The 7,609-nt window shown below is 51.0% G+C and overlaps 1 pseudogene; it reads right to left on the reverse strand.

Moving 5' to 3' along the window:
* Positions 1–3,129: 3,129 nt before the first annotated feature.
* Positions 3,130–3,948, reverse strand: LOC138994617 (phosphofurin acidic cluster sorting protein 2 pseudogene; annotated as a pseudogene).
* Between the last annotated feature and the right edge of the window lie 3,661 nt (positions 3,949–7,609).

Raw genomic sequence — 7,609 nt, forward strand, 5'->3', positions numbered from 1 at the left:
TTCTGAAAGGCTCACTCTGTACAATGACTTTTCAACTCACCCACATCACCCAAATCCACATGAATACCTCTCTGACTCCTGTCATTTTTTCTGGGGGAAGCCCTCAGACCTGTGCCCTCTTGCAGAAATCCCACCTGGTGTGGAATACTGGATTCTGCAAGCACATTGAAGTCACAGTTTTGATACTCCCCTCATAGCTGTAATACAAAGCCGACTCACGTTTTCTGCTGGAACAGAGATCCTCCTTCCTCTTCACAATAGGGGAGGATGCAGCCATAGATAGCAGAGGCCATTAGGATGTCACATCAACTGTCCTGTGGAAACTGATATCCTGTGCAGCCGAGTTCGAATGACACGCTCCTGAGTAGAAAGAAGCTCTGAAGTGTAGGCTTGGGGTCTGCTCTGAGCACTGGATTATGGTCAGTGCCTAGAGATGTGTCTGTACCTGGCAGGGCTTCTGATATATTTGCTGAATGAAGGAGCCCAAACCAGCCCTCTCAGATATCTGGTGAGCCTGGGCCCCACCGCTCACCCGTGGGCTTTCTGTTCTGGCTTCAACCAGGACAGGAACCCCTAATGGAGTCTTCAATCTCTTTATGACATGAGGAAAGAGCTTAGCCCAAGGCCCTGAGGAATCACAAATTGGGCAGAGGCTTCCTCAACAGGAAGAGAAAATGACCAATTGTCTCAACCCCAGGCCCTCTGGCACACCTCTGCACTGTCCAGTCACCCAGAGAGCACTTTCCAGGGAGGACCCCACTGAGTCTCTACAATAACCCGATTGGGCCTCCATTTCCCATGTTCAGAGGAACAAACACTCAGAGAGATGCAGTGACCTGAAAACTTGTGACAAACGGGTGGCTGTTAGGGGGAGGTGCTCACCTGGTGAACAGTTGGTCCCACACTGGCTGGATGGTAGCAAATGCTCTATAACACCACAGAAAGGTGGGGAGAAAAGAGAGGTCTCTTCCCAGGAAGGTGCGCACCTGGTATTTGTCCAGTTTGTCCAGTCAGTGTGCCTGGGTGGAGGGTACCATATGGGTCTTTTGTTTATTCTTTTCTGTTTTGCCTGTGAGGATGGAGTTTATTGGACACCAGGAGAGGGTGGTGCTAGAGACACTTGGCTGGTGACCAGGTGAGGCTCAGGGCTGGGCTGACAAGCCTCCATGTTCTGTGAGGATGCCCCAATGGGAGGCCCCCCCCTCGGCCTCTACCACACAGCGCTGAGTCGGGCACACACTGAAGCTGCCTCCACAGGAGGAAGAATCCCAGCTTCCAGGAAGGGCAGGTCTGGATGGTGAAAACCTTTCTCAATGAGGGTTTTGGGGTCCCGAGACCTCTGCCTCAATGATTGTGCATCTCAACACTGTCTGCCTGACCTCTCACTCACTGAAGCATTCTGGGTAATAAGCAGAGCCGTTGGCGGGTCCCTGAGGGCACCACCATGTTAGTTTCCAGGTTGTGAGCACCTTCAAGCTGAAAAGTTTACGCTTTGTGTTTCCAGGGTCTGTCTGTACCAAAATGGAAAGTGAAGAGAGAAGCATCTGGTCCTTCAGGGCTTGGCCAGGGCTGGGGAAAAGCAGGGGACAGACAGGGCTAGAAGGTGGAATTAGAGCGTCCCAAGAGGTTGTTGGGGAAGTGCTTGACGTGGCAAACACACGTTGTCCCACTAAGGCCATGTACAAGGACGCACAGCATGTTCTGTGGGTGCTTGGCCCTGCAGATCGCATGGCAGATGCCCTCCAGGCACTGGCTTTGGTACTTCACATCATTGTCTGATTTTCTTGGGAAAACACATCACCTTGTTGTTCTTCTCCTTTGTGACCATTGTCATGGACATGGTGGATGTGGCTTCAGCCTCACCCCTGACGGGCAGCCTGCTGATCTGGAGAGACTGGTAGGTGCACTTGAGGATGTGGTTGGCGGTAGCCTGGTCTTTGTTCTGAGTCTCTCTTTCTGTCTATGTGTTGGGCTGCTGTCCAGTAATCCACCTGCAGGCTCATCAACTCAGCGCCAAAACCCTGGCTGGAGCAGGACAGGCCTCCACTCACAGATGGGGAGGAGAATAGGGTCAGTGAAGCCTCCTTGTTTGCCACAGACCTGTGTGGTGGGGTGGATGACAGCACACTAGACCCCACGGGGGCGTCCTAATCTCAGTCTCCTGATGTAACCCAGAATGGTCCCACTATTCCAAGTCCCACCAACACCACAAAGGAAATGATGTTCAAGGACTTTTCATTGGGTCTCTTCTGTTTGTAGGTGAGTGTGGCCTCCATGATGGATAGTTGGTGGACACAATTGGCCCTTGTGATGTACTGTGTGGTTCTCAAAAGGATGTCCAGTGTGTCCTGCACAGCTCTCTGGTCTGGTCGGCCTCCTTGTAGAACAGGTCTTGCCTGGGCAGGTCCTGGAAGAAGTTGTAGGAGATTTCCAAGGCGCCCAGGTACCAGGTCATGGGATGGGAACCCAGCAGGGTGACTAGAAAGTGCATGTAGCCCAACCAAGGGGGCAGGTTGTAGTGAGCAGCTCCAGGAAGACGTGCAGCACACCGCTGAAGTAGTGATGTGGCCTTGCCACCAGGATCTCTACAGGCTTTGAGGGCTGAGAATTGTAGTGACAGTGTCTCTGTATCCTCCAGATGATGGTGCTAAAGGCTGCCAGGACTTCAGGCTTGGAGCAGGTGCACACCTCGCCATCATGTGTTGCTGCAGGACTCAGCCAGGAACTTTCCCCGCCAGTCAGAGGCATTGAGGAGAGGATGTTCTCAGGCAGCTGGTTGTCAGAGATGAGGATGCAGTTCAGGTGATCATACGCTGTCATCCTGGGGATCTGCAGCTGGCTTGGTGGGTCAGGACAGTAGTTGTTCAGACTGTTGACCTGCTTGTTATGTGGCTGTGCCACTTGTCGCTCCATCTGGGATGTGCTCCAGCCCCAACAGCCCATCTGCTGCCCAGAGGATCTTGGGGAGGGGATGAGGAGAGACTCAGTGTGGTGTTGTGCCCGCTGCTTTCTAGCCTCTCATCCTGTCACATTGGTTGGATTTGGGGGCTCCTTCCGGCTCGGGCACTGGGGTAACATAGGTCTTCCTAGAATGGCCTGAGCCAAGGATTTGGGGTACTGAGGACACTTTCATGAGCTGCTGTCGCTAAAGTTCTCAATCGAGTCACACAGCACATCGAGGTCATCGTCCTCCTCAGTGACATTCTCCCAAGACTCCTGCTCCAGGCTCAGTTCTTCCTCCCCGTGCACTTGCGCTCTCTGCAGCCACGCCCCAACTTTCTTGATAGCATACTGTTCTCTTGTCATGGGTGGCATTCTTCCTACTCCTTGGAGCTGCTTTTTTGACTTCCCAAAGTCAAAATCCTCCTCCTCTTGGTCCTGCCAGAGCCTGGGATCATGGCTAGCCTGATGATCAGAGTAACTAAAGGTGGACTTGACTTTGGGGCCAGCCTTCCGGGTGCTGTCCTCCACTTCCATGGGCTGGCCGGAAAAGGAGGAGATGCTGACTTCAGCCACATGGGCAGATGTCTCTGTGATGGTGCTATGGAGGCTCAGCATCTGGCCACCCTGGAGGGGTCGCAGCATCAACTCAGCCATGTTGATGTTGCCCATGGCGAGTGTCTTATATCCCAGAAGGGTCTGGTTTTTAAGGCGCTGCTTCTGCTGCAGCAGGATCTGCAAGGTATTGCCTTTCCCCTTGAGGGAGTGGGGGTACTGCAGGGAGAAGGTCAGTGCCAGGTCGGTATTCACTTGACCACTGGGGGGCAGCAGAATCTCATCAGACCTTAAGATGGTATTGGATCCCTGGATCTTCACACTGATGACCACACCCCTGACCTCCTTAGCCAGCTCCTTATAGATCAGCAGCTTGGTTAAGGTGAGGCTGCACTGCCTAGGCACGCATGTGGGGCTGGAGCAGTCCACCTCCCAGGCAGCAAAGATGTTCATTGGCACCTGAGTGTTGAGTGCAGTGGGCATGCTGTCCAGGTCTGCAGCCGCAGGCCCCATAGAGGCCTTATTTCCACCCTGTGTTGGGACAGAGGGGGCACATGCCATCAGGGGAAGCTCATAACCTGCCAGGTGGGTTGGGGGCTACAGCTCAGACTAAACCCCAAGCACTCAGGGATTGGTAGCTGGAGGTGGGGCAAGAGTGATTGCAAAGACCACATGCTAACCTGGCAGCCTTGCAAACTCAGAGACCTGAAGTAACCACAAAGGATGGTCTGAAATTAAAGTGTTTTTTTAAACTACTAGTAAAAGCAGTGTATGTCATCTTCCCTGTCAAAGGTCAATCTTTACCTTAACTGAGCTTGTCTATTGTCTTTTTAAATCTACAGCAACATATTTTTGTAAAGTCAAAGTAATTCTTCTTCTCTCAGAACACTCAAAGCACAGGCATCATTCTGCAAAGACCACATATCCGCTCATTGTCATTGAGTTCATTGTTGACTGTTAACTATCCTGCTCACACCTATGTAAAAGAATTATGTGTCTATCATTTTGCCTTTTATCCAACCCCAGAGATTCCCTGCTTTAATTTCTCCTGCCTCCCTAATCTATCACAAATGGATTTCACACAACCCACACAAGTCTCCTCTTTTGAGTGTAATGTATAAATCAAGGTGCAAAGCTGCCATTCTCTGGAGCATTACTATCTCATTTGGTTGAGATTTTGCTTCAGCGCAATTGTTTACACTTTGGCTCAAAGAAACTCGGAAAAATTCTTCACAGGTTTTCATGGTTTCTACATAGACAAGAGAAAAGGTTCTCGGTGGAATCGACTTGGAGGTGAGTTATGATGAGACACATTAGTATCTTGGTCATTTTCTTAGCAGAGGATGGACAGCACCTCCTGGTGTTAACAATGTCAACCCTGGGATTTCTGACACAATATCTCATTCTGAGATGGAAACAGAGAGGCTTTTCCAGGGGTGGGAGGGTCTGGATATTAGAACAAGTGAGGTGTTCAGGGCAGCACCCTTAATATGGCACAGGAGGGGATCATGTCCAGATCCCACAGCAGTGAACAGTTGGATCGCCAGCCCTGATAACAGGTCCCCCTCTCAGTATGTTTTGCAGCCCAGGGAGGCCCCAGCTCCTGACCTGGAGGGACCACAGGAATGTGGTCCTCAAGGCTGCAAAGGGCATAGCAAGAGACTTGGTACCTTGAGCCCCATGTCCTTTTGGGAAAAGCATCCCTACTAATCTTGATGATGTGGAAGAGTGGGAGAAGGTGTGTAAGGATTGTCAGGCCGACGTGGACACTTGGAGATGGGTGTTAAAAAGGGAACATTTGTAGAAAAATCCAAAAATACACTTGACTGAGCATGAGGTGAAATGTCCAAAGTCTCTCTTCTGATATTCCTAAAACTTTGTGGGCAGTGACTTTGCATCTCATCTGAAAGATGACAGATAGTGAGAGTGGGTTGGGAGGAGGAGATGGAGACCCAGATCACTTTGGCAATTGGAATCCGGGAGGGATCTTGAGAGAATACCAGGGCAGCTTCTCGTACCCAAGGACCCTTTTGACTTCATGGGGTCCTGGAGTCTGGGTTGCTCAGCACCTGCACTCACCCTGAGGCCATGCTGCTCGCTGGAGCATATATGGGGCACCTGTGCCTCCTGCAGGGTCATGGAGTTGAGGACCTCATCAGTCAGCTCCTCTTCTTTCTCCTGTGTGGAGCTCTGTGAATTCAGCTCCCAGTCACCAGGGTGAAAGCCTCACAGCCCTGTTTTGCTGGTTCTGTGACCCCTGCATCCCCCAACTGCTGACATACACACAGTGTGATCAACTCAGACCTCCCCTGCAGAGGAAAATGTCTGACAGCCAGAGGGCTAGGATTGTCATTGGCACAGATAATGGACCCCTCTGGAAGCCATCTCCACCTGCCTGCCCTGTCCTGGGGTCTGAACACAGCAGGACCTCTAGGTCATTCACTGCCCCAAATGCTGTTCCTGCCCCAGGCTTCTCCCTTCAGGTCCTTCTTCCCACCACATCAAGGGGAGGGGTTGTGGGCTGCACAGGGATGGTGCACAGAGGTGGCCTGGCCTGAATGGGTCTGACCCAGGCCACCTTGTGTTACCTGAGGCCATGTTTTTGGACAAGGCCAGATACGTCTGGAACGAGGGTTGAACCAACGTCGGCACCGTCTCCAAAAGCTCTCACTGCCGGGTCTCCCGAAGCAAGAGCACCAATCACTGGGAGCACAATAAGAGAACATCTTGCACTGGCAAATGCCTCTTGGCAAGTAAGCTGCCTGTTGGGCTAAAATGTGGGTGCTGGTTACGGGGGTTCCAAGTTCTATTGGATAGTGACCTCATACCTGGGATTGTCTTCCCTGAGTCCACTCACCCCCTAGTGATGCAAATAGTTCCATGGACTGCTGTCTGCAGACCCCTCTTCTCCAGGAAGCACCTTATCTGTACACAGTGACACCAACACACCCCCAGCTTTCTAGGAGCTCTGGGTGCAGCCAGGGTCCCAGAGTTGAGGAAACCAACCTGAGCTCATACTCAACCTCATTCTTTACTCTTTTTGATCCTGGATAAGTCATTGTGCCTGTCAGTGCCCATCTCTGTCCTGCCTGCACAATGGGTTACACAGCAAGTGCTTCTGAGGGCTGTTCAGGCTCCTGTGGGGGAGGAGCTGTAAAGTAGGAGGACAATCACATGTAGGTAGTGCCTCCAACCTGTTTTTCATTCCTGTTGTCACCTCCTCAGTGTCTGCTTTCCTTCTAATCCCACCCAAGATTATCACATCTAGACTGTGTGTGTGTGTGTGTGTGTGTGTGTGTACGCATAACATTGCTCCCATTCTGGATCCCAGAACAAAACGACCCCCACATAGGGAGGAACAGCCAGGAGCTGCCAAATAGGTCAGGATTTCTAATTTCCAAACCAACTCTTTGGGGGAGGTGGGAGCCTTGCCCTAGAACAGTGATGGCGAACCTTTTGAGCTCTGAGTGTCAGCATTTTGAAAAACCCTAACTTAACTCTGGTGCCGTGTCACATATAAAATTTTTTATATTTGCAACCATAGTAAAACAAAGATTTATATTTTTGATATTTATTTTATATATTTAAATGCCATTTAACAAAGAAAAATCAACCAAAAAATGAGTTCCTGTGTCACCTCTGACACGCATGTCATAGGTTCGTCATCACTGGCCTAGAAGCTCTGAACTTTCCTGAACTCTGGACCCTGAATGCCATGTACCCTGGCCAATGCCTGCCTGACTAAGGATTTCCATTTCCCAATTATCCAATGAGGATGTGATTCAGGACTGCGTAAGCATGAGCTCAACATAAGGGGGCCTGTCTTTCTCCACTGTGGGTGGGTTGTGGACAAATGTGCACCTTCGTGATTCCAGATCTGAGCGACTTTTCAGACAAATACTGTCTAGGCTGCCAAATGCCCACTGTCTCCCCCATGCCATCTGCATGTCTGCACACGATTCTACCAGCACAGCCTTTTCCAGAGCCCCTGAGCAAACCTGGGTACACCTAGGATCCCAAATTTGAGGACACACAGCTGGGTTTACTTCAGGCTCTGCATTCTGACCATCTGTGATCTGGGCAAGGCATGGACCTCTCAGGTCAGCAGTTCTCT

This window comes from Myotis yumanensis, unplaced genomic scaffold, assembly GCF_028538775.1.
Source record: "Myotis yumanensis isolate MYYU_CA2020_CCGP unplaced genomic scaffold, mMyoYum1.0.hap1 SCAF_16, whole genome shotgun sequence".
NCBI classification, from domain to species: Eukaryota; Metazoa; Chordata; class Mammalia; order Chiroptera; family Vespertilionidae; genus Myotis; species Myotis yumanensis.